Below are 23,173 nucleotides of genomic sequence, written 5' to 3' on the forward strand. Positions count from 1 at the left end.
AACACCCGAAAACAAGTGAGGCCACTTCTACTCAGGCCCCCCTGCCCCTGCTCAGTATGTACACATTAATTGGCTCGCCCAGCGAGAGAAAGGGAGCGACAACTCTGCCCGTTGATAAAAGGGAGGTAATGGATGCCCATCTGCCTCCAGGAAGGCCACTCAGGGCCCCACTGGGCCGCTGGCGACATCTAAACACACCCGACGTAGAGCAAATCTGCCTCCCAGGCTGCCAAAAAAGCAACCCACAGCTGGAACTTCCATAACGGGCCATTGCCCAAGTGCTCGCCTTACCAATCCGACCCTGCCATGCGCCTATGTCGTGCCAATAAATCCAATACAGGATATATCAGATAGTGAGCACACAAATATTGCCTGTTGAGGCTAGAAATGGTAACCGGCAAGGATTATATATGTAGTATGTGGTATTTGTACAGTCCAAACCTAGACAAAGGCAGCGAAGTGCTGTACAGTGACGATATAGTGTTACTGGATATCATTTCTCCAAACGATAGTCCAACCATCAAGGTGAAACCAAAAATGAAATCTCATTGGCATGCGGCTTCCAGAAAGGTGAAAATGAATGCAGTAGACGATTTATAAATTGCATCGGACATTAAGCGAGCAAATGTACTCAACTGTTCAATGCATCGCGGCTCCATTTCCATGCAAATAACATTTAAAAGAGACAACCGAGAGTTCGTCCTTTCAAGGTAGTGTGCACCAGGTAGAACTTCAAATTCAATAGACAAGAGAATGTCTCATCTCTAACGCACAAATATCTAAGTCACCAGGTACTGTCTCAGGACCTGGTTTCGTTTTTCTTAACTGCCTGGATTGCAGTTGCACCAGGAACCAACTACATACTGCAACCAATGGGTGTGGTGGAGAACAGGCAGCCCGCACTCAGAAATGAGGTTACCCCTCCCCCCCCTAAAACGGACGTGGATTGTTGCCCTGGATAATTGGAAGGAGATTTCAGGAGGGCTTTAAACGAGATGAAAGAAGGGGAGATCCCTTCAAGGGGCATGGCGGTGTAATTAAGGAAGTGACTTAAATATGTAAACTTAAATTCTGTGCATCTCACTGTCACCAACTGGTAGTTTGGTGCCTTTCTGAGCTTTCTGTTATTGCAACCAGATATAAAAATTGATATACACCCAAAACACGCCAGTACTACTGGCGTGTCTAGTTGCTGCTAGCTGTTTAAGATAAATGAGTAACAACGATTTTGTTGAATAATTATAATTAAGGTTTTAATTCTGAAATTAAGAGACTGCGAATTAAACATTACTAAGGTCTGTGGAGGAGTGTAGTGGTCTTCAGAATGTCTCAATCACTACTGTCCTTCACACAACGTTCCTCTGCAGTCTATGTTAGACACGTAAACCCTTTTTCTCTCCACATATTTCTGAACTCCTACGTCAGCATATCTCACACCTCATCTCTTTCCTCTTTAGCACACTTTCCACTGCCTCGCCTCTCCTTCACTTGACATCTCCCCTCAAACAAAATACTCGTCTGTAAGCAGTGTACTGGCTTTTCGTTTTGCCTTGTCAATATTTGAATTGTATACCACTTTCATACACATTTTCAGAGAATCATAACTACAACTGGCTTACGTGACTATTCCTCTGTGCGCTTAGCAGAGAGGTCAAGGCTTGGATAACTGTGTATTCTGAACCCAGTTATGGTCCGCTGATAGGCACTCTTCACGCTGTCTGCAGTCGCCGCTCTTAATCCTAGTCGGTTATAAACACCAGGGGCAGCATTATGAAGAGTGCCCTGGGGGTACAATGGGGTATGCGCCCACTTTGCGCACCCCCAGGAAACTGTGGTATTACAGAAGGGGCAGCAGACGCTTGCGTGTCCCCTTCTGTAATATTGATAGCGCTGGTGCACATAAAGCGCCAGCACTACTATCAGGGGCATTTCCGCATTTGCAAAGGGGTGTGCCCTATGCAAATACCTCTACACCGGCGCCGTATTACCGATGCGGGCGCAGAGGCAAAGAAGCCCTTGGGTGGCACACTGACAGTGCGCCACCTCAAAGGAGGCACACTGACAGTGCGCCTCCTGCTGGCAACCCTCTGGCGGGGGTAAAAGGAGTACCATGTACCCCCCCCAAGACATCTCCGGGCAGGCAGATGCAGTCTCTGACTGCACCCGCCTGCAAGGGGATCTCAATACCCTCTGAAAGTGCTTGCGGGTTGCAGTCTGCACTGCGGAAACAAGGAGCGGCTGCTCCGGTTTTCACATGAATGCCCTGCCCTCAGGAAAGCGCAAGTTTGTGGCTGCCCTGGGGCCATCCTGAGTTCGCTGCTGCCCTCGGGGTAGCGCATTCACATAATGCAGTTAATTTCCCTTCATTGCACCGGGCGCATCTTTTAGGTGCACCCAATTGCGCCACATCTATAATGCAGCCTCTGGCGGCAATCCCATTCAAAGTGTGCACTATACAAGTGGAATACACTGCTCAAAAAGACAACATACCTTAATAACATACAGGAACAACCAAATACTCTTAGGAAACGCGAGATTTAGTAAAGCATCTGCAACAAACAGAAACAGAGGATTATCTAACTTTTTACATGCATTGCAAAAATTGATCAGTGTGTTTGCCTGTATAGCTAAAAACACGAATACAGGGCCAGAAAGACATTTAAAGGACCGTTTTTAATTGCTACTGGGTCTGAGACCCAGAGGAACCCCCAGACCCACAAAGCCCTGGCTTTAAGGATGTACAACACAGGGAATAGACCTTTGCAGCAATATATTTCATCACACATCTATTTAGTCACACCCTTCGTTAATTGTGCAATATTAGATGGTTCTTAGGAGAGCAAGGGTTACAAAAGCGATTTTGCTATTTAAATACAATATTAAAGAACACACAAGCAAGGCTGAATACGGTGCGCCCTTATTCTACAGGACTCTACTTTTTGTAACTGCATTCCTGTTTACTCATTACAAAACAGTAATTTCCTTCGTATACATCTTTCTCGATCATAAGAGTAAATTGCACCGCTGAAGTAGGCTTCACACTCACCTACATGTGTACGCTGATACACAATGACATTTCATAGCTTTTCATCCAAAAATATAAAGCTCTTTGTATGCCACAATTCCAGGGACACACCACCTAAATTGCTACCAGGCACATTCAGACAAAAAATCTCCTCAAACACTTGTGGAAAGATTAAGTCCACCACAAAGAGGGAGAATGGGTAGAGGTTAGATAGATAGATTTGTTTTAAGTTATAGGCCCAGCAGAAGGCTGCAAGCCGAAACGAGTAAGCCAGAGAAACCTTATTTCTTGAACTTTTATGCACTTATTTAAAGAGTTTCATGTGTTTTGGTAATCAAATTTACCTGAATTTTACATTCAAGCCAATGGGAAGAGGAGAGAAAGAAAAACACGCCCCCCCAGTCGGAAAATGACGGGGCGTTTTGGAGATCCATTTCTGCCCTGCGAGCGGAGAGGGAGGTGCAGCGACTGCTGGCTCCTGTGTAGAAACGTGATCATCCGTCTTAATGGCGCTCGGTCTGCTGATGATTTAAAATGTCTCTGCGGAGTCCTAAAAGCGCCGTCACGGGCCTTCAGTAATTGCGACTGATATGCGAACCGCGTCTCCATGCTGCCTGCGCCCTCTCTGCTGTGGCCAGGTTCCTCCCGCTAATCCTCTACCCCGCATCCTCCAGAAGTGATATTCTCCCTTGCACCAGGCCGGGTTTATCTCAGCATTTCCTGGGCCACCTTCTCCCCGCGCCACCAGGCCTCTCTCTTTCTACCCTTAGGCGGGTAGCTCCTCACCTCTCCGTGAACTTCGATGCTCTCCCCCTGGGCTTCTCTGCCGTTGCCCGGGTGCGGTCACGGCTTCCCAGCCCCACGCGCCCCGCACAATAAGGCAACTTTATGGGGAGGATGATCAGCGTCCAGGGCAATGAAAGGCGGGGGAGGGAGGGCAGGACCGGGGGTGGGAGGAAAGAGTTGAAGGGGCGGGCGAGAGACATGGCAGTTGGAGGGCTCAGCTAGGGGGAGGAAAAGCGACAAAGACAGAAACAGGGCTGGTGTCACGACACGAGATGACGAAAGCTTGGGACTGAAGGGGAAGGCTAGGTGAGGAGCAGAGGTTGCGACCATTGCAGTGAAACAAAACTAACTGAGTGCGCCCCGAACCGAAAGTGGGAGATGTTCGTGGCGAGCGGCGGAGAAAGGGCGGTCGAAATAAATGTGGGACAACTTTGCTACAGAGCAGTACACTGTATGATGAGGGGAATAAAGCAAAAGACGGGTAAGGGCCAGTTTTAGAGATAGCATAGAGTTGGGAGGGCTGGCAAAGGGGAGGAGAGAAAGGATGAGGGGCCAGCCTAGAGGAGGGGTTATAGGAGGCGACGTAGAGAAACAGATGGGCTGGTGTGCGAAAGCTTTATTAGCACTCTGGTGTCGGTATTTCAGCATTGGGTGGAAAGTAGAGTACAGGCCTGCTGGACCTGTGTCTCGTGCACGGACAGGGAAGGACTCGGTTGTATGGGGGTGCTTTGAACTTTTGTTTCGACATTTCCCTGTTGTAGATAGTCCTGCTTCTAGGCAGGATGTTTGCCTGTTGTAAACCTGGCAGGGCTGGGTTAGCCTTTAATCCCTCAGCAGAAAAATACTGTGTAACCTGGTTCCTATGCTTCGAGCCTTTGCTGGCTCTTGGAATTATGCTCTGGGGCTCTGTGTGTGGGTGAGTGGCTCTGCGTGAATGGGTGGGTGGCTCTGCGTGGGTGGGTGGCTCTATGTGTGTGGGTGGGTGGCTCTGTGTGTGTGGGTGGGTGGCTCTGCGTGTGTGGGTGGGTGGCTCTGCGTGTGTGGATGGGTCTGCGGCTCTGCGGGTGGGTGGCTCGGTGTGTGGGTGGCTGTGTTTGTGGGTGGCTGTGTGTGTGGGTGGCTGTGTGTGTGGGTGGCTGTGTGTGTGGGTGGCTGTGTGTGTGGGTGGCTGTGTGTGTGGGTGGCTGTGTGTGTGGGTGGCTGTCTGTGTGTGTGGGTGGCTGTCTGTGTGGGTGGCTGTGTGTGTGGGTGGCTGTGTGTGGGTGGCTCTGTGTGTGTGGGTGGCTCTGTGTGTGTGGGTGGCTCTGTGTGTGTGGGTGGCTCTGTGTGTGTGGGTGGCTCTGTGTGTGTGGGTGGCTCTGTGTGTGTGGGTGGCTCTGTGTGTGTGGGTGCAAATGCAATCGGTCTCGCATTTGCTAGAGATTAAGCTATTGGCATTGTAAATGACAATGCCATTTATTTATATGTTTTAAAAACAAAAACATAAAAATAATGTCATGAGCAATGCCAATAGCTCTAACTTTAACAAAGATGAGACCATTGCATTGTAAATGCCTGTTTTGTGGTAGCACACAACTTCTGCCCAATCAAAACATGTACTCCTGGCTCACATGTGGGCAGAGCCAAAGCCTCACTCTAGTGATGCTCACATAATTGTCTGGCAACAGCTACGCGGCCAAGCTAGGCCATAACAAGCATTTACAATGCAATAGGTCTTGCAGCATTAAAGTTTGAGTTATTGGCATGGTGTATGACAATGCGTTGCATAACTTTTTTAGCAAACTTTGAATTGGTGAGCAGTCAGAGTGTGTGCAAGAGTATGCTGTTCTTGAAAGCAGTGTGGTACAGAGTGCAGGAATTTGGATGACCTGAGCAATGTGAATGATGCACCTCACGCACGGGGCTGACGCAGTTATTATTCACACAGCTCTGATGATGCACCTCAGTAGCCCTGTTTTTATCCTGCAACTTGTAGGGAATTGCTGCTTATGTTCATCAAAGTCTATAGGACCGGGGTATTTCATTATTGACTGAAGTGGGAAGGCCGAGTAAGCATGACGAGAGGGTATTGAATACACTGCTGCATTCCACATATTTTCCTGTTTTAAATCGCTCTTTCCCTTTCTTTTTTTGCTCCTTGTAAACATGTGCCGTGTTTTCTTTTGAGCCAACTTTTAAATGATTTGGGTAGACCGTGCTTAGAAATCCTTACTAATTACAATGCTTATTTGAGGCAGGCTTCTGGTAAAGCGCCAGCAGGAAGGAACTATTTGTACATAAAATAAAGCTTGCGATTAGCCTAGAGATAAATTTCCAAATGAGGACAATGTTTCACAACAGTTCTACTCTAAGAGCTAGGTGGTGGTTCGCTTAACAAAAAATGATGCGGGTGATTGAGCAACTGCTATGTGGGTATTGCCGCCTTCTTCGACACAGGTGAATCCACAGACCTATTGAATCGAGCAGCGAGCAAAACGCTAGTCTCTCGGGAAGCGTTTCCTGCTATGAACACCCGATGGTGGGAGTTTAACCTGTGTGATTGATGGTCTTTGCATAAACCATAAAGTAAACACTGCCAGCAGAAACCCATATGTCCGCTGATATTGATGAAACATGAGGTCAGTAGTGTGCACTAAAAATAGTTACTTTGAAGCACCACACTGTCTGAGGTTGTGATAGCCAGGAGGTGCATTGTAACATTTATCCTGGCATATGAGCCAGCAGAATTGAGACTTCTTGTATAGAAAAAGAAGAAATAAATGAACCTGGAAGCCTATGAGAATGGAGTGGACCTTTTGAGGTGCTGTCGGTTTGTGTTGGGGGATCAGGCGAGATGACTGCAATATGTGCGCGCGCATTCGAAAACGAAACCTAGCGTGGGGGCGGGACTTCCGTCTTGTGCACGAAGCCCGCACCCACGGAGTTCCTGGTCCGAGGAGCAGTGGTGACGCGGGCTCCCATGCCTGAGGGAGAGCCCGCGGAGGCGACAGAACACCGGATTGGCGGTAAGTGGGCCTTGGGGGGCGCTTGTGTGTGTGTGTGTGTGTGTGTGCGCGTGTGTATGTGTGCGACGGCGGGGGTGTCTCTGTATGTGTGCGTGTATGTGCGCTCCTGTGTGTGTGTCTGTGTGCAACGGCGGGGGGAGTGTCTCTGTCTGCGTGCATGTGCGCTCGTGTGTGTGTGCGCATGCGTGCAGGGGGAGGTGTGCCTTGGTATGTTTGCGCTTCCCAGGAGTCAGCCACGGCGAGCGCGGCGCGTGCCAGTTTCAAATCACCTCCAAGGCGGTGCGCGCGGCCAGGATTGTCTCCTGGGAAGCAGACACGGCCACAATAGGTTCTCGGCGAGAACGCGCTTCCGCGCGCTTAGCCGAGACCTAAAAAGGACTACTACATTTTTGAAAGTAACTAAAACACACACACATACCCCCACATGATCCCTCACCTATCAAATAACACAGGTTTGAATACAACTGTTGGCAAGAAGCCAGATTCCCTAATAGCACGATTTACCCTTTAACCTGGCCAAATATTAATTTTCTGAATAAAATCGATCTGAAAAATCTAATAAGGAGCAAGACTTTTAAAGAATATCTACCTCCCTTTGAGCACATGGGATCGAGTCATAGCATGGCAAGAATTACTGAAGATTCAACACAATCCAACAATGTAGTATGCACATTAATGCAGTAGTTTTACTGTCTTGCTTTACCAAGCATCAGTGTTGCAATGACAAGCTTTTTACCGTTAGCGTCCTTTGAGAAACGTGATGCGCTTCCTATATTGTGGTTGTGATTTGCCAACACCGCTTTCCAGGCAGTGAAGACACTTTGAAATAATTCCAATGTAAAAGAAGATGAGAAACTGACAGTTAAAAGCCAGAAGGTTCTATAAAATAAAAAGGTCCTAAGGTCGAAACTTTAAATGAAAACAAAAAGGTGCATATAGTTGTGAGCTACATTATGTGGCGAGGTTGAGGGCAAGGACAAAATACTTTTATATTTCTATATATTTCCAGTGATCAAACACATCCACAAGGTATAGGCAATAGTAACAGAGGCTACAACCGGTACAGAAGGCCACTCGGTTAGTGCTACAAAACAAAATGAAGCGGACAGGCTTAGGGACGTGGGAACGAGTGCAGAGGGGAGTGACATGTATAAGGTCCTAAATCAGAATGGCTCTGTGGTTAGGTGGAAGCCTGAGATGCTGCTCATCTATAGGGCAAGATAGTTCAGCAAGTCCTTGGAAAGAGGCTTCTTTTGGATAAGAGAAGACCTTTGAAGGCCATCTCAAATTAACAGGGGTAGACTGATGCCCACAGATCTAGAGAAAAATATTTACAGTACAGAGGGGGGCAAAAGAGCGCAGACATACAAGCTTCAAGGTGCCTCCAAACGTGTAAGTGGCGAGGCGGTACTGAGTTGCTGAACACAATATCTGTTTGAAGTGTAGATGCTAATGATAAGGGCGTGACTTTGTGGGACTCCTAACAACAGAGGTTAAAAAACGTAAATGGGCCTTTCTCTTTGGAGGTAGCTAGACTACTTTTGAGGTGGGTTTGATTTGTGGGCAGGTACAGAAAAGAGTCGAAGTGGCCAAGTTGATGACAGAGTTCAGGTGGTGAATTAATGATGAAAAGACCAATATGGATGCGGTTACAGCAGTCAATCCTATTAGTGGGCAGGGGGTTGGCAGACTACTAACAGGACATTTGGTAAGGTTTTAAAATGTTAAGAATATAGAAATATGCCAGCTTTTGTGGTGGCCGATGCTTTACAAAGTAAATTCCAAGGTACCCAGCTGATGTCAGAGGCAGGTGTGTTGGGTTGGCAAGAGATTAAAAACTTTTCTTTTTGCTAAACATGGCTGATTTCCTCTCTGCTGGACTATACTCATCAGGTAGCACTACTCTTCTTAGCGCTTGGACGCCTCAGGGCAGCTATCTGCGCTCTATAAAACTCCTTTTCATTTAATTCAAGAGATGGGAAAAAGAAATGGTAAAGATACGGATGATACTGTGAAAAATACAATTTTATTTTTCTCTACTTCTGCACAGAGAATCATAGGGCCATCTAGGGGTAAAGGCTAGGAGGCCGGCTGAAAGACTGGACTGGAGCTCTTGAAGGAATGAGATGATAGATTTGGTGTCATCGGGAAACAGACAGTGGTAGATCTCAAACAACGAGGTTCCAAGTGCTGCTCAACATAGAAAGAGATGGTGGGATAAGTTGCTCCCTGGAAGGCTCACTATTGGTGGGTGTGGAGCTGGGTGAAGCACCAGAATACAGAGGAGTAATTTAATTATGAGCGAAACCATGTTAGGGCATGATGAGGATGTCTATCAAAGTTTTCAAGGATCAAGTGGAGAATATGGGGTGGTATATTGTGTCAAAAGGAGCAAGATGCTTCCGAGAAGGATGGAGGAGCAGTGGATTTTGTGTGGCGATGAAATTAGTTATCTGGCTACACGCACATCATGAACCACCCACTTTAGCAGGTGATGGGAATTTCCTTTGGGCCATTTCCCATTCTATTGATGGAGCAAGGATTTGCACGTAAAGCGACTTGCTTGTACTCAACCCTCTCAAATAACTCATAACTTAGTAATTAACATGTTTTATCTAATATTGCATTACACAACATATCTAGCATCTAGGGGAAGCTTTTAAATGTGCTTTTACTTACTATAATCCGCTTGCATTAAAATGGCCGCTGCTACGCGGGATTTCCTACTGCGCATGCGTCTGTCATACTCACGTGACATGACGTACTATCTTTGCTTGGAGGGAAACTTTCGCTTCTGCGCACTAGAATTAAGATGGCTGCTTTGTGTTACAGCATGCATGAAGCTTGCACTGTTGCTTTTGCTACGCTGTTTGTTTTGCCTAAACACTAAAAGCAATAGTTAAAATAAATCAATGGGAATAGAGTAGAGATAAGTGGTGTACAGTGCATTCATTTATTCTGTATTCTAAAACTGTTTCTTTTCTATTTTTTATGTATCGCAATTTTGGGTCTGGATGTGCTTTTACTCCATCTTGAAAACCTACACTGCGCATGTCAAACTCCAGAAGGAGCTTAAGTCATTTGTCATTGAATCAAAGCCAAGTCTTCATCACACTAGAAGATGCACCTAGGAACCTGACTTGATGACCCCAAAAGGCAGACAAACTGTTAACATTGTATTTCTACAAGAACATTCAAATGTTGGGTGGAATAAAACGCATGGGAAAATAAATTGATGGGAGGGAACGTTAAATTAAATATTCAGAAAATAGTTTTAAATTGGTATGGTGCGATGACCTCTCCACATCTTTTGTCCAATCAAAATTGGGGATCCTTACACTTGCAACATTGGGGGGTGGTACACTGCCCTGGAAAATAGTACAACTAGAGCAGGCTTAGTTAGTTTGTCCGACTTGTCTGAATAGCTGACCTGTCACTGACCCAATGCACTCAATAGGTGATCAAGAGCAGAAGTGCTGGCGGAGCACTCTGTCAGAAGAATCGATTACCCAATCAGGGTTACTGGGAAGGGAGATTCGAAGACCCAATCGGGGTTTGGCGGTTGGCTACAGAGAAGGTGCAACGCAGGCGTAGCACATTAGCTGTGGGTGCCGGTCTTAGTCTGAGGTGGTCCTGTCCTGATCCAATTTGGTCCATACCTGTCCTGATTCTGGTTTGCATCTATTCTTTCCTGCTGGCACCTGCACTTTGGGATTCTGTCCTTTGACCCAGCCCGTGGCCCGGTTGGTCTTCACACCATTCAAGGTAATTATAATTAATGTGGGTTCGTCATTGGACTGTTCTTCCCTTTTCCACCCTCCCTATGTTTCAATGCTTATTGAAAGTTTCTCATTCTATCTTAATCATATTTTTGTTGATTGATCAAGTTTCAGTTAATGTAGTATGGACACTGACATTTAATAATTTACATTAGATAAAGATTTTGAACTTTTTCCGAGTTTGTGGTTATTATATGAGTGCAAATGTTTATTTACTGCCTATTATGCCAACACCCTTGATACCTTAGGACTTTAGGTACCGGTGACTAGGATTGGTAAGTCAAATGGTATAGGTCCTGAATGGTTAAACTAAATTGATTAAGCGTAGGTTTACCTGTTCAAAGTGTGTATGTTGATTTATGGGCCCAGGTGAGCCCGCGCTCTATCACTATCATGTCAAAAATCTAACTGCTGCCCATGACCTTTACTTTCATCAGACTGAAAGATATCTGCAAAGATAATTAATAATAGGATTTGAATTTTTAAGCAGGCAAGCAACCTTTGTTTCACTTTTCATATTTAAGTCATACAATCAAACTTTATTCAATTTTAGTAATGAAATCATAAAAGTCAAGCACATAGCAAGACTTTAGATACACAATAGCAGCAATACAGAATTGAGGTGATCACAGTTTACCCAACTTCAGAACATCGATAACATGACAAAGAGTAACACTTTGGGGGTTGATAAAAAGTGGTCTCAATTAAAATTCATATTTAGCAATAGAGGGCATAAACATTTGTGTCACAAGTTATTATACCTAGGGCAGATCATGACTATATGCAGGGTATTGGTAATGGAGACATTATCACACATACATACAGGTAAATCAGAATCTTACAGCAGATAAGGCTGGGAGACAAATGCAGTGGAAATAGATGGAGTCTGAAAAGGGTAAACAGTCTTCAATAATACCTAGGCATATCTAAATTTGGATATGGTTCTATGCCACTCACAGTTTTGACCAATATAGAGTGTTGTAATGAATGATTGGTCAGGGCAAGAGCCTCATGCTCTACTACCACCTTGTTACAAAAGGGCTGTTTAACCCAAGTAAGATCAGTTTTGACAATACAACCTGGTTCAAGAAAAAGCTCGGGTCCCCCTGCTACAAATTATTGACACCTGCATCACTAGAGATCCGCAAGAGATAGCAGAGGCTTTTGCCGATCACTTCGAAAGGCTATATACACAGGTTGTTGAAACCACTGCAAAAGACTCGCAGCAATTGCTCGCGGACCTCCCACTGTTGACCCTGTCCACCGACAATAGGGACTCGAGAGAGGGAAATCATACAGTTTATGAAATCTGTTAGAAATTAGCAATATACAATCCGGAAAGGCGATGGGGCCCAACAAACTCCCAATCGAATTCCTCATAGCTGCCGCATCCCAGATGACACCACACCTATGCGACATGTACCTCGAAAGTAACAAGAAAGGAGCCCTACCCTAAGACCAAAGGCTGGCCTCTATAGTAGTTTTACATAAAAAGGGGAACCAGCGAAAACTAACTCCTACTGACCGATTTCTTTAATAAATGTTGAGGTCAAAATTATCGCTAAGATATTAGCCTCCCGGCTCGGCCCCATCATCACTGAGATAGTGCATGCGGACCAATCGGGATCCATGCCCAGCCGCAACACGTCCTTAAATATCCACCGACTATATAGCGTCCTGGGTAGAAAAAATACAATAGCAGAAGATGCAGTAAATTATAGCTGGATGCCAAAATGGCATTTCGACACAATTAAATGGCCCTACCTATTTGAGGTCCTGCACCGAATGGGATTTGGGCCCAAATTTCTTAAATGGGTTAAACTGCTCTACACGGACCCTAACGGACAAGTTCGAGTGAACAACTACACCTCACTAGCATTCCCAATGAGAAGAGGCACGAGACCAGGGTGTCCTCACCACCACTGATCTTTTCCCTGATGCTAGAAACCCTTGCAACTTGGGTTAGGGGTGACCGACTGCTTAGAGGCTTAAATTGGGCAGAGGGACACTAAGATAGAATATCCTTATATGCTGAGGACATCCTGCTATACCTTGCATCACATGCGAAATCAATGGAGCCCTCCCCTCCACCTCTTTACGAATGTTGGCAAATATTCAGGCTACACCATTAATTGGTCCATATCAGTGATCTACACACTCCATCGACCAAATCAAAAGTTACCACAAGAATGTGTAATCACAACCACAGAGGAGAGTTTCCAATACCTGGGAATATATATAACCCCAGACCCGGAGCTTTTCTACACCAAAAATCTAGCAAACCCCATAACAAGATTGTAAAATGATGTATGTCACTGTCCCTGCTAGGACGTGCGGCACAGTTTAAAATGTTGGCACTGCAGCGATTTCTATATATCCTACAAAACAGTTCATTCAAGGTTCCCGATACATACTTTAAACACAAAGACAGTGAAATTAGGACTAATCTGGGACGGTAAACCACCACATATTGCCACACAAACTAACAAAAAGCTGGTACGACGGGGGATAGAACTATCAAGCTTAAGACACTATTATTGGGCATCCAAGATAGTGGTTATCAATCACTGTGTGTACTGTTCCCAGACAGAACCTGCATATCACTTGGATAGACTCCAAATGGGGAAGGAAGGATACAGCAGGGCCCTATATCAAAACCTAAAATAGACCAATACTTCGGCCCTAACTGTTGACATTTGGCACCAGGCAAATAAAACGGTAAACAGCGTTTTGTTTGCATGCTAAACAGCGCATGACATAACGCTGTCATTAAAACGACCACATTATTTCGCAAACCCTTACAACTCAAGTCAGAAGAAAGACTTGCGTTAGGGGGAAGAAGGTTTGGATTTAAAATCCAACACCTTCCCTCCCTAGTGTCCGCACAGACTGGAGTTGGAATAGTAAATTATACTATTCCAACATCAAGCGCCCCCTAAAAGAAAGTCGTTGTTCCGACTTGCATTGTAACGGCATGCGAAAAAACAACACGGTCATTGTAACGACCGCGTTGTTATGGCATGTGTTGTAAAGTCATGCAAAAAAAAGGGCCTGTATTCAAGTAAAACACTCAGCGGTCAAGAACTAATAACTCAAGTTACCCCACTATGGTCAACTCAGTGATTGGGTACGCTGAACACGCAGCCGGGATTCGAAAAGTGGGACACCATCGGAATTGCCACTGTAGGTGACCTCTGGGAAAGAGGGAAAATTCTCCACTTTACAGAATTGCAAAAGGAATTTGCTCTAGCCCAACAGGAAGGGTTTCGTTATATGTAAATTCGCCATGCACTCATGGCAATCATCCCTGCACAGGGGGAGGTACCGGAAGTGTCCCCGCTTTAAGATAGCCTTTTGTCCGAACCCATGACATTAAACGCAATATCTATGACCTACCAAAAACTTTGTAATAACCTACCCGACCCACTCATAAGACTCCGTGAACACTGTCTGGAAGTCATCGGACTGCTCGAAGAGGAGTAGCAAACGGTGTTAATGTCCTCATTAATGTGTTAATGAGGCAGCCATACCACTCAGACTTCGTCCTAATCAGCTTAAAATTTTACACAGAACTTACCTAACTGGGGCCACTAACTAAACTATGGCGGCACGTTGTCTCCGACACTGCACGGCAGAACCAACATTCCATCATGTGCTATGGAGCTGCCCCAACAAATCACCATTCTGGGGAAAGGCCACATGACAAATGCAAAATGCAATAGGGAAAGAAATCATGCTAACAACCAAAATGGGTCTCCTCAATGTATGGGATGCAACAGATCTCAACATCATAGAACAACAATGGGTCACACTGGGATTTACATTGGTCAAACGTAGTATAGCTATGCGGTGGGGGGCCGAGAACTCACCAACAACGAGGGGTTAGGCGAAAGGCATGGACAAATGCATAATTGCAGAGAAAGAGGTTTACAAAAGTAGAGGTTGCCCCAAAAAATGAGACAAGAAGTGGGGGTAATGGAACGCATACAGAGGAGACATCCGCATCTCCCCATCAATTGAACTAGCTGGAGGGGGCAAGAACAGGAATCGAATATCATAAGAAGCTGTACCCTAACAATGCCGTTGTCACTGGTGTCTTTGCTATGTTGTGAAAGGACTCTAGTTTTTAGCTGGAAAGTTATTATGACTTGTATCGCATTATTAACACCTTGCATGCTCATGACGAGCTCAGCTCGTCATGAGCCACGGTGCTCGTGTGCTCATGACGAGCTGAGCTTCTCAGGACCGTTCGAACGCTCGTACGCTGGGCAAATTCCCCTGCTGTGCGAGCGTTCTAATGAAACAGGCACATGACCACCGTGGCTCATGATGAGCTGAGCTCGCCATAAGCACCGGGGCGCTGCGCGCGCAGCCCCCCCTCCCTCCAGCACAGCGGGGGAATATGCCCCGCACGGAAGGGATTAACCGAAATTAATAAAAAGGTTTGTTTTTTAATGTACTATTGACCTCAACTTGGGTCAAGAGTCGCAGCGGATACACAACTCCACAATACATGCTTACTTTTAATCTCGAACGCTCTTCACTGGCACGTGTTTACAAGCGAAATGCAGAGGCCTTGTGCATGCTAGTGAACAGAAATTGCACAAGTGACTGTCCATGTCCGATGCACCTCGCTCATGAATCTACACACTATTAAATAACTGCTGACTCACCGTGTACACTTAAAAGTTTTGTAAAGTACTGCCTGCAGCTTTGCAGTCACTGCACAACTCGGAGGTAAAATCAGACGAAGGACATATCAAGGAAAATGCGTTTAGAATACAATCAATGGAGTGGGGGCCATGTTCAGGTTTTTTTCCTGCAGCACAAGTAGTTTGACTCAAAGCTCAAGCTTTGGTTCGGGGCATTCCACAGTCTTAGGCTCCAAGTGTAATTCTTACATGCTTCAGCCATTCAAAGACTCTGCGGGTGATCAGATGGCGATTTGTTAAATGCGTGGCCCAATGCGGCTCAGATTCCGTAGATATGTCACCCTTTTCCTCAATATGCATTGTGGATAGTACAGAGAACCTTGAAGTTGATTCTCTCGTTCAGTGGGGGCTAGAGACGTGCTTTCGTGGTAGGTCTAATGTGGTCTGTCATCCAAAGGCCCTAGCATATGCGGTCAGCCTTGTTGTGGAGCCTCTGCAACCGGCTGGATTGTTTGCGAGTCCAGTGTAACTTATATTGTAATAATATAGAAGTGCTATCTCCAATGGCCTCAAGTTTGTGGATCATCTTCACATGGGAAAGCAGTTTCCATATTAATTACCAAAAAGGGGACACTGTTCCTAATACAAGGTGCTGAAAGTCACCAAATGCAAGGGGGTGCAAAAGTCACCCATATGTGAGGAAAGGAAAGTAAAAGAAAGAGAATCCTTAGGTAAGGGAACCCACAAAAAATATGTAAAGGGGAAACCATTTTGTGTCCTCTGTTGCCCTCACACACCTGGAAAGATGTCATGCTTCATCATCGGGCAATTGCTCCTCGTAGGGCCGGCGCTGCAATTCCCTACGGGCCCCCCAAAGGGACTCTTTATCGGAGATCTTTTATAGGACTGCCGGATGGTGCATGCGGGTGTGTGGGGTAGTGGGTTAAAAGAGGGAAATAAAGGGTGCGTGCAAGTGTAAAGTGAACATCATACTGGGTAACCATGCAGCAATTGTTTCAATCATGTACCCAGAGCAGACTCAACTGCTAAATGAAATCTAGCCCCAGTGGCATACTATGCCTGGGTATAGAAGGACAAAGGTCAACATGTTTCGCGCCTGCGTCGCCTTAGGGGTCGTTGGCGCTTCGTCAGGACCAGAATTCTAAAAGATAAGGTGCACGTGATAAGTGAATTAAAAATACCCTCATAATCGATCAGGGCGGGCAGAAACCTGTATACCCCAAGTCTGGCTACAGCTGCATATTTGTAACCGCTCCTGGTCAGTACCTAGGAAAGAACAAAATAAGAAGTATATTTAAATTAAATTTAAATTTAAGCATCAGGAACACCTTGATGCCACATTATGTGTCACATTGTGTACACATCCACACATAAGATTGTCAAGGATAGCAGGCGCATGGGACACAGGTTCATCCCAGGAAGTTGGAGGTTGCAGGGCCAGTAAGGTGTAAAGATTGCATATGAGTAGGCCCAGAAAATTGGATGCATGACCCTCACATAGGTAATATTAAAATGAGGGGGTGAGGTAGGACCCAATGTGCCCCTATATTTTGTAACAGTAGGTCTCAACCACTCTAAAAAATGATTCTCGAAAAACCTCGTCAAGAGTCAGTGCCCACGAGAATTGACATCTATTAATACGCTCTCACCTCGCAATGCTGAGGAGAACGATCCTCTGGCTTCAATCAATGGACTCAACCAATTTAAAGAGCTGTAAAGTTTCCATACCACAGGGAGCTGCAAATTAATACTTCTAGCCACGGCATTAAATTTGAGAGTGAAAGAAAGCTCAGTGACTGTGTAACCCCAAGTGACTCACTTTTTTTCAGTCGTGGGTTAGGGAGATTCTAGGCTGTGAAAGAAGTTGGTCCAAAGATAAGCTTACTAAAGAGAGGTCGTCAGCCTTTGCTCCATTCACAAATAGAAAGTTGGTGCACCAGTAAAAAGGTTTATATAACCCCAAATAAAAACGGCAGTACAACAATTCCTCTGCCATGTTATAGTGGAAAGACCTGCTTAACAGACCGAACTACAAAAATTTCGATCCAGCACTGCCAGCCACCTCTCCCAAACTTGATTTTACTCTACATACAAAAGACTGTGCTTGCTCCAGTTACAACACAGATCACGTTGAAAGCTGTAATTATTATAAACAATGCATAGATCTGAACTACACATGTGGACACAAGATAAGGGAAGACTATACTATGAATCTTTTTCTCTCCATGCACACCAGATTATTCCCTTATTTCAGTTTTTGATAATTGAAACAAACTCTTGAAACTAAATAAGAAATGTAATTCAATAGCCTGAGCAAATGGCATGCTTATTTGTTCCCCAAACCAACTTAACTGTTATATTTTTAGAGCATTTCCGATACCCCACAGCATTTGGTGGCTCAAGCAGGATTCTTACACTGCAGCGGAGCTGCCCTATGTGAAAAATATACCAGCAAGTTCCTGAGGAGTTGTGTCAAAAATTCTATTATACAGGATGGTTGGATGGAATGTTACTAAAAGACAACAGCAAGAAAGACTGCAAATGTCCTTTTGAAGCATGTCTTTTTGTAGCCTTGCAGTATAAACCACAGCTTCCTGTGAGCTACATGCATGTGCAAGTCAGATTAGCTTCTCTGGGGCTTTGTTCCGCTTCTATGGCAGAACAGGAAAAGAAGCTTTCAATAGTCCCCACAGAGGCGTCCTCATTTGCTCTCCTCATTGCCAGAAAAGAGGTTGTCTGTGCCTCTCCGAGATATCATGTAGGGCTAGGTGTAGGATAAGGAATGCAATTTAGATTTGACACTTATTAAAACAAGCCATTTAGCATTGAAAACAGAAGGAGTCCCACACCTCTCACCCAAACGCTGCCCTTGTGGTAAAGCTTGGGGGTCTGCAAGAAATGTGGACTATCCAAACAAGTGCTGTAAACGCCAAAGAATCACAAGCCATGCAAGTAACGACTGGGAATCTACAGGAGAGGGGTGGGACTTAAGCCGAAATTTGATGCAATGAGAAAAACGTTTAGACCATTAGTGACCCACAGCTACGGAGAATCGGACACATCAATCATAGATGGGCGATGCTGGAGGGTGTTAGGACTCAATTCCCTAAGGGTTCTGTGATAGCAAAGCACAGAACTAAAGCTCACATGTTGCACCGTCCACATACACAAGAGTTCTTGGGGAAGGCCAAGAGATGTCGACCAACTAGAGGGATCCCACAGTAAGTGGAACGAAAATATGCAGGTAAGTACGCTAACCCGACAAGCATCTATTGAGGAAGGTAGAGTAAAAGGCAGAAATTTCACTATTGTACTACCAGGTTGTTTGCCACAAAATTTCCAACTGTTGTCACTGGGCTACTGTCATTTGTGGGAGAGGTGTGGCACCGCGGCCAGGGCGACTGACGCTGGAATTTGGGGATCACGGTTCGATCCCCGGCTCCGGCGGCAGATTAGCCCAGCACCATGTGACTCTGGGCAATAGCTCGCTTAATCTTCCCGACGGCCCCCAGCGCCTAGAGACCCTTACGGGTGATTGTGCGCTTTACAAATGTGGACTTTATTTGTATATTTAAGAAAGCTTCTCAATTAGCAACATAGCCTATAATAAATCAATGGTCAATCAATACCTTCCCTTCAGATAAACTCACCCTGGCATGGAAAGCTATCGTATGTCATGCATCCATTTTTGCACACTGGCTATCAAATGAGTCATTAAAAACTGTAAAACCAATTACTGTATATAAATAGTTGATCAGTTATCAAAACTTTTTTTATTTTACAATGAGAAGTTATTTTATTTGTATTGGTCAAACACTTTACCTGAATATAAAAGAAACACCTACTTAACGGATATAATAGATACTCATGATAAAATACTCATGTATGCCTGATATATGTGAAGATAAACCGGTATTAGTTGTAGACACGCAGTAAGCCAAGGACAGGCTATCATGACTTGTTGGCGAGCATTTCTTTTTAGAACTAATGTGTTATTTTAATCGCAGAGGCATTTTAATAAGCAATCACACTGAGGATTTTAAACATATGATTTGTGGTAAATGAATGAAAATTCAAGAAAGTTAAAGGTTGGCTTCCTGTGACACTTCCACGAGGGGTCTACAGAAAGTGTACTATGCAGGATTACTCTAAACAAACCCTTTTTTAGTCAGGATAAAATCGCATTCTATTTTCTGGCAGCACTGCAAAGCATTTACGAATTTCCCTCTAACCTTCCGTACATTTTCAAATATGTAATCGCCTGAATTCGGAGGAACACATTAAACACATCAACACGTGCAACCTGGCCTACCCTAAGTAGCGTCATATCCACATGGCGAGATGTCTCGACAGGAGCTTAGTTAGGGACTGACAGCTCTCGACCGCAAATAATAGTTTAAAGACCAGTCCAAGCCATACAGCGCCGCTTTACTAATTGTTTACCCCTACACTGTTCGCACAATAGTAGCCTTCAAAGCCACGGCGAGTGACGGCTGTCAAATGACTGCAGCTGCAAGTTCTTTTAAAATTTTCACTGAAACAAAGAATAGCTTCCTTATGCAAGTCGCAGCCCTGTGTCGCGAATTTAACCTTCATTGTGCATTTTAGTAGCCCAGACCCGTCGCTCCTGCTTGTAATTGCTTTCACGTGTATTTAATGTGATATCTGGCGCTCAGGGCCAGCAGCAAGGCCTTCTGAACAGGAAGGGCAGCGACGGCCATCACCCCGAAGCACCCCCTTCCCTCCTGCTCCTCGGCGGGCGCGTTCCACATAACCCTCCTGCGTCTGCTTCCTGTTGACGGTGGTCTGCACGGCGAAAGCAGCGTCCTGAAAGCCAGCCTGGGCTCATTAAATCATCCTGCTGGCTGTGCGCTCTCATTAAAAATGCATAAAGAACAGATAATTGCAGTCAGCAATAACATGGCCAAGCCCAGGTTTGATACTGTTCCTGCTTATAAACTTCAAAACAGAATTAAAAAAAAAAATAATGTCTGCGTGAACCAGACAGCCCATGTGACGCCCTCACAACCCTAGCCGGTAATGCCCTGCTCGCATCTTCTTAATCATATTCAGAACAAACACTCAAAGTATGGCGCTGCAAACAGTCTCTAAGCAAACATCACATGCTCTAAAACATTTTCACAATTCTCCAAGCAATTTCAAAAGGCACAAACGACGCCTGTACTGACGACTGCGAATAGTTATCATTAGAAATACATTAAAAAATATATATACAGCTTAAGAACAGTGCTCCGCCATTCTAAAATCTGACGCGAAAGTTTATCATCATGTTTTGAATTGCTTGAAATGAGGGGGTTCGTGCTCATTTGCATGCCAACTTGGACGCAGCAGGAAACCCAGAGCTCGGGGACTCCTGCACCCGTGACGAGAGGCTTCATTTCCTGACTTGCCATGCACATGGTATGCAGCACACTGCAGCAAACTCAACATTCAGCAAAACGTACACGCTCGCCTACCTCGTAAAACTGCTAGTCTCCGCGCCTCCCGCAGCCCGCGCGCGCCACCGCCGGGTCACGTATCCGCATCGTGTCCGCCACGCGGATATCAGTTCAAGAACATGATGAGCATCGCCTGATATTTTGGTGCGTTATCTGCCTTTCACCTCATCCGTGGGGTTGTCTTTCAAACGGCGGAGCACAGGAGCAGCCTCAACTCTCCTGCCGTAGGACTGCAGCCCTTCCTGCTGGCAAACCCCGCCCGGCGCCGAGCAGCCAATGGAGCGGCCGCGTGTAACCCCGCGTTAAACCGGCTTTAATTGGATGACAGGCAGAGTAACCTAGAAGATGTAGGCGTAAAAACAACCCAGCATCCGTGCCGGGGAAAAGACCCTCCCTTAGACGAGCGCAGTTACCACGCAGAGAATATTAACTTCCTACAGCATGCACAGCCGGTTTTGTGCCACACTGATGCCATGGACGTAGATAGAATAATTATGTACTGTTGTATTTGTATACCGCTTTCGCATCCTTTGGAAGAGGGGAGGCACAGAGCTCTGTAGGGAACGCCTGTATAGCTGCTTACTTCATTATGCCTGACTGGTAGAGTGTGCACTATATCGGACAACGCGCTAGATTTAACGCATGATTCTCGTGCAAAATGAATCCTCTAAACTTAAGATGTGCGGTAGCATCCCTGATGTCAGGAAGAAACTTATATCCTGCTACCCCCGGCGGATTTCGTAGCTCTGCAAGATCGGCGGAGGGCACCAGCCTTCTTTAATCTGCGCACAGCGAGGTTTCTAATTTCTAGTTTTCTAAGAAGTCCGAATCGAACTTCTAAGATCACAAGTGTTGTAAAAGTCAGTTCACCCAACCCTTGATCGTTCACATGTTCGCTTGCTATGAATGTCGCAAACGTACATGCGATGAACATGATCCAATGTGAAACAAGTGTTAACATAGTAGTCGCATTAGTAGCTCATTCTGCATTACAGCCTATTCACTTCCATGTTTTATTTAAACATTTTTATTGATTTTGATTTGAACAAAGTTAGTCATTGCTGTGACAGAGGATTAGCGGAGTAAATGCACCATATAACATTTTGCAGGTTAATTGTACATGACACATGTTAATGATCTCTGTATCTGTACTTTCGGCAATACAATCAAATGAGAACTACTACAGCTTGCTGAAACTACTTTCAGTTAACTTATTCCAACATTAAAGAGTGGCTAGTGTTTTCCTATGCTATCTATGGCTGTCCTAGCATGAATATAATTTCGTGTATCCTCGCTCAGTAGTTAATCTGGTTTTAAGCAAGAGAGCGTCAGCCTTTTGTCCCCCCACCAACCCAGATTATTTCCCAGAATTATTAGTCAGTGGCTACAAATGCACATATTTCAGAAACAAGTCGCCTCCCCCTACCATGCTTAAATAGGGTTACTGGGGCAGGGAAAACTTTCAAAACAACAACAACCCCCATCAACCTTTAAATTCTGGAGATATATATATGCAAAAAAGAAGGAGACAACTCTGGGTAGTTCCAAAGTTTAAGTGGAAGGCAGCTCCTGTATAGAGCACCCTCAACACCAGCGACACTACATTTGCTCGCCTGAAATGTCTGCTTTTCTATCAAAGTTTTTAAGCATAGGATTAGCACAGTACTATCCACGCCAAGATAGAAATGGACAAAGTTTTTTGCCATTTTTACAGCAAAGTCTTTAAGCATAGGATTAGCACAGTGCTATCCTCGCCGAGCTGTAAAATGGCAAAAGCTTTACACAGGAGCTGCCTTCCTCCTAAACTTGGGAACTACCCTGAGTTCTCTCCTTTTTTGCATAATTTATGCGTCATTCTATGCCTGCAAGGGTATTGTTTTGATATATATATATATACACATCTCCCAAATAGCTTCCTGCCTTCCTCCGGACTACGTCCACCTCACGGGGTCGATGCCGGGCATATATAAATACCAAGAACACTTGGGCTACCATGCAAGAAGACATGCTCACTCCTCATTCTTCAGTAGTAAAGTTTATTCAGGCTGAAGGATTTCGACCTTCGGGGTCTTTGTCAAAGCCACAACAACTAAGTTCAACAGTACCCTACTTTCTATAGAAAGCCAAACATGATAAACTGTAGACATGGTAGAAGGACTAATAAGCATTCCATACTATGCATTTCATTTTGGTTTAGAAGACAGACTTGTCATGTTGTATGAGATATAAACATAATATAGTAGGATAACTTCCCACAAATATTTCATAATTCATGTCAGTCAATATATGTATTATTACCACAAAAACACCAGTGTGTGTGTCTGTTATTCTGCCAGCTCTGTACTGTAAACATACCCAATTTCTTATAACACCTTGGCTGCGGCGTGAATTCTGCCACAGTGCTGGACATTCCATTCTTGGGCGTGGTTCGGACAGCCCCCGTGCG

At 45.1% G+C, this 23,173-nt stretch overlaps 1 protein-coding gene across 42 annotated transcripts in view; it reads right to left on the reverse strand.

Annotated features, from left to right (window-relative positions):
- The window catches only part of MBNL2 (muscleblind like splicing regulator 2), a 564,932-nt gene that overhangs the window by 363,217 nt on the left and 178,542 nt on the right, over nucleotides 1–23,173 (reverse strand). For 19 of the 42 annotated variants that reach the window (XM_078657944.1, XM_078657951.1, XM_078657948.1 and 16 more), the window contains one exon: nucleotides 2,491–2,549. The exons of 8 other annotated variants lie outside the window; for them this stretch is intronic. The gene's annotated coding sequence lies outside the window, so the exon portion shown is untranslated. Of the gene's footprint in view, nucleotides 1–2,490; nucleotides 2,550–20,745; nucleotides 20,996–23,173 lie in introns of those variants that run through there. 15 more of the 42 variants (XM_078657952.1, XM_078657935.1, XM_078657947.1 and 12 more) reach the window with 13 other exon arrangements.

This window comes from Lissotriton helveticus, chromosome 8 (genome assembly GCF_964261635.1).
Source record: "Lissotriton helveticus chromosome 8, aLisHel1.1, whole genome shotgun sequence".
NCBI lineage: Eukaryota > Metazoa > Chordata > Amphibia > Caudata > Salamandridae > Lissotriton > Lissotriton helveticus.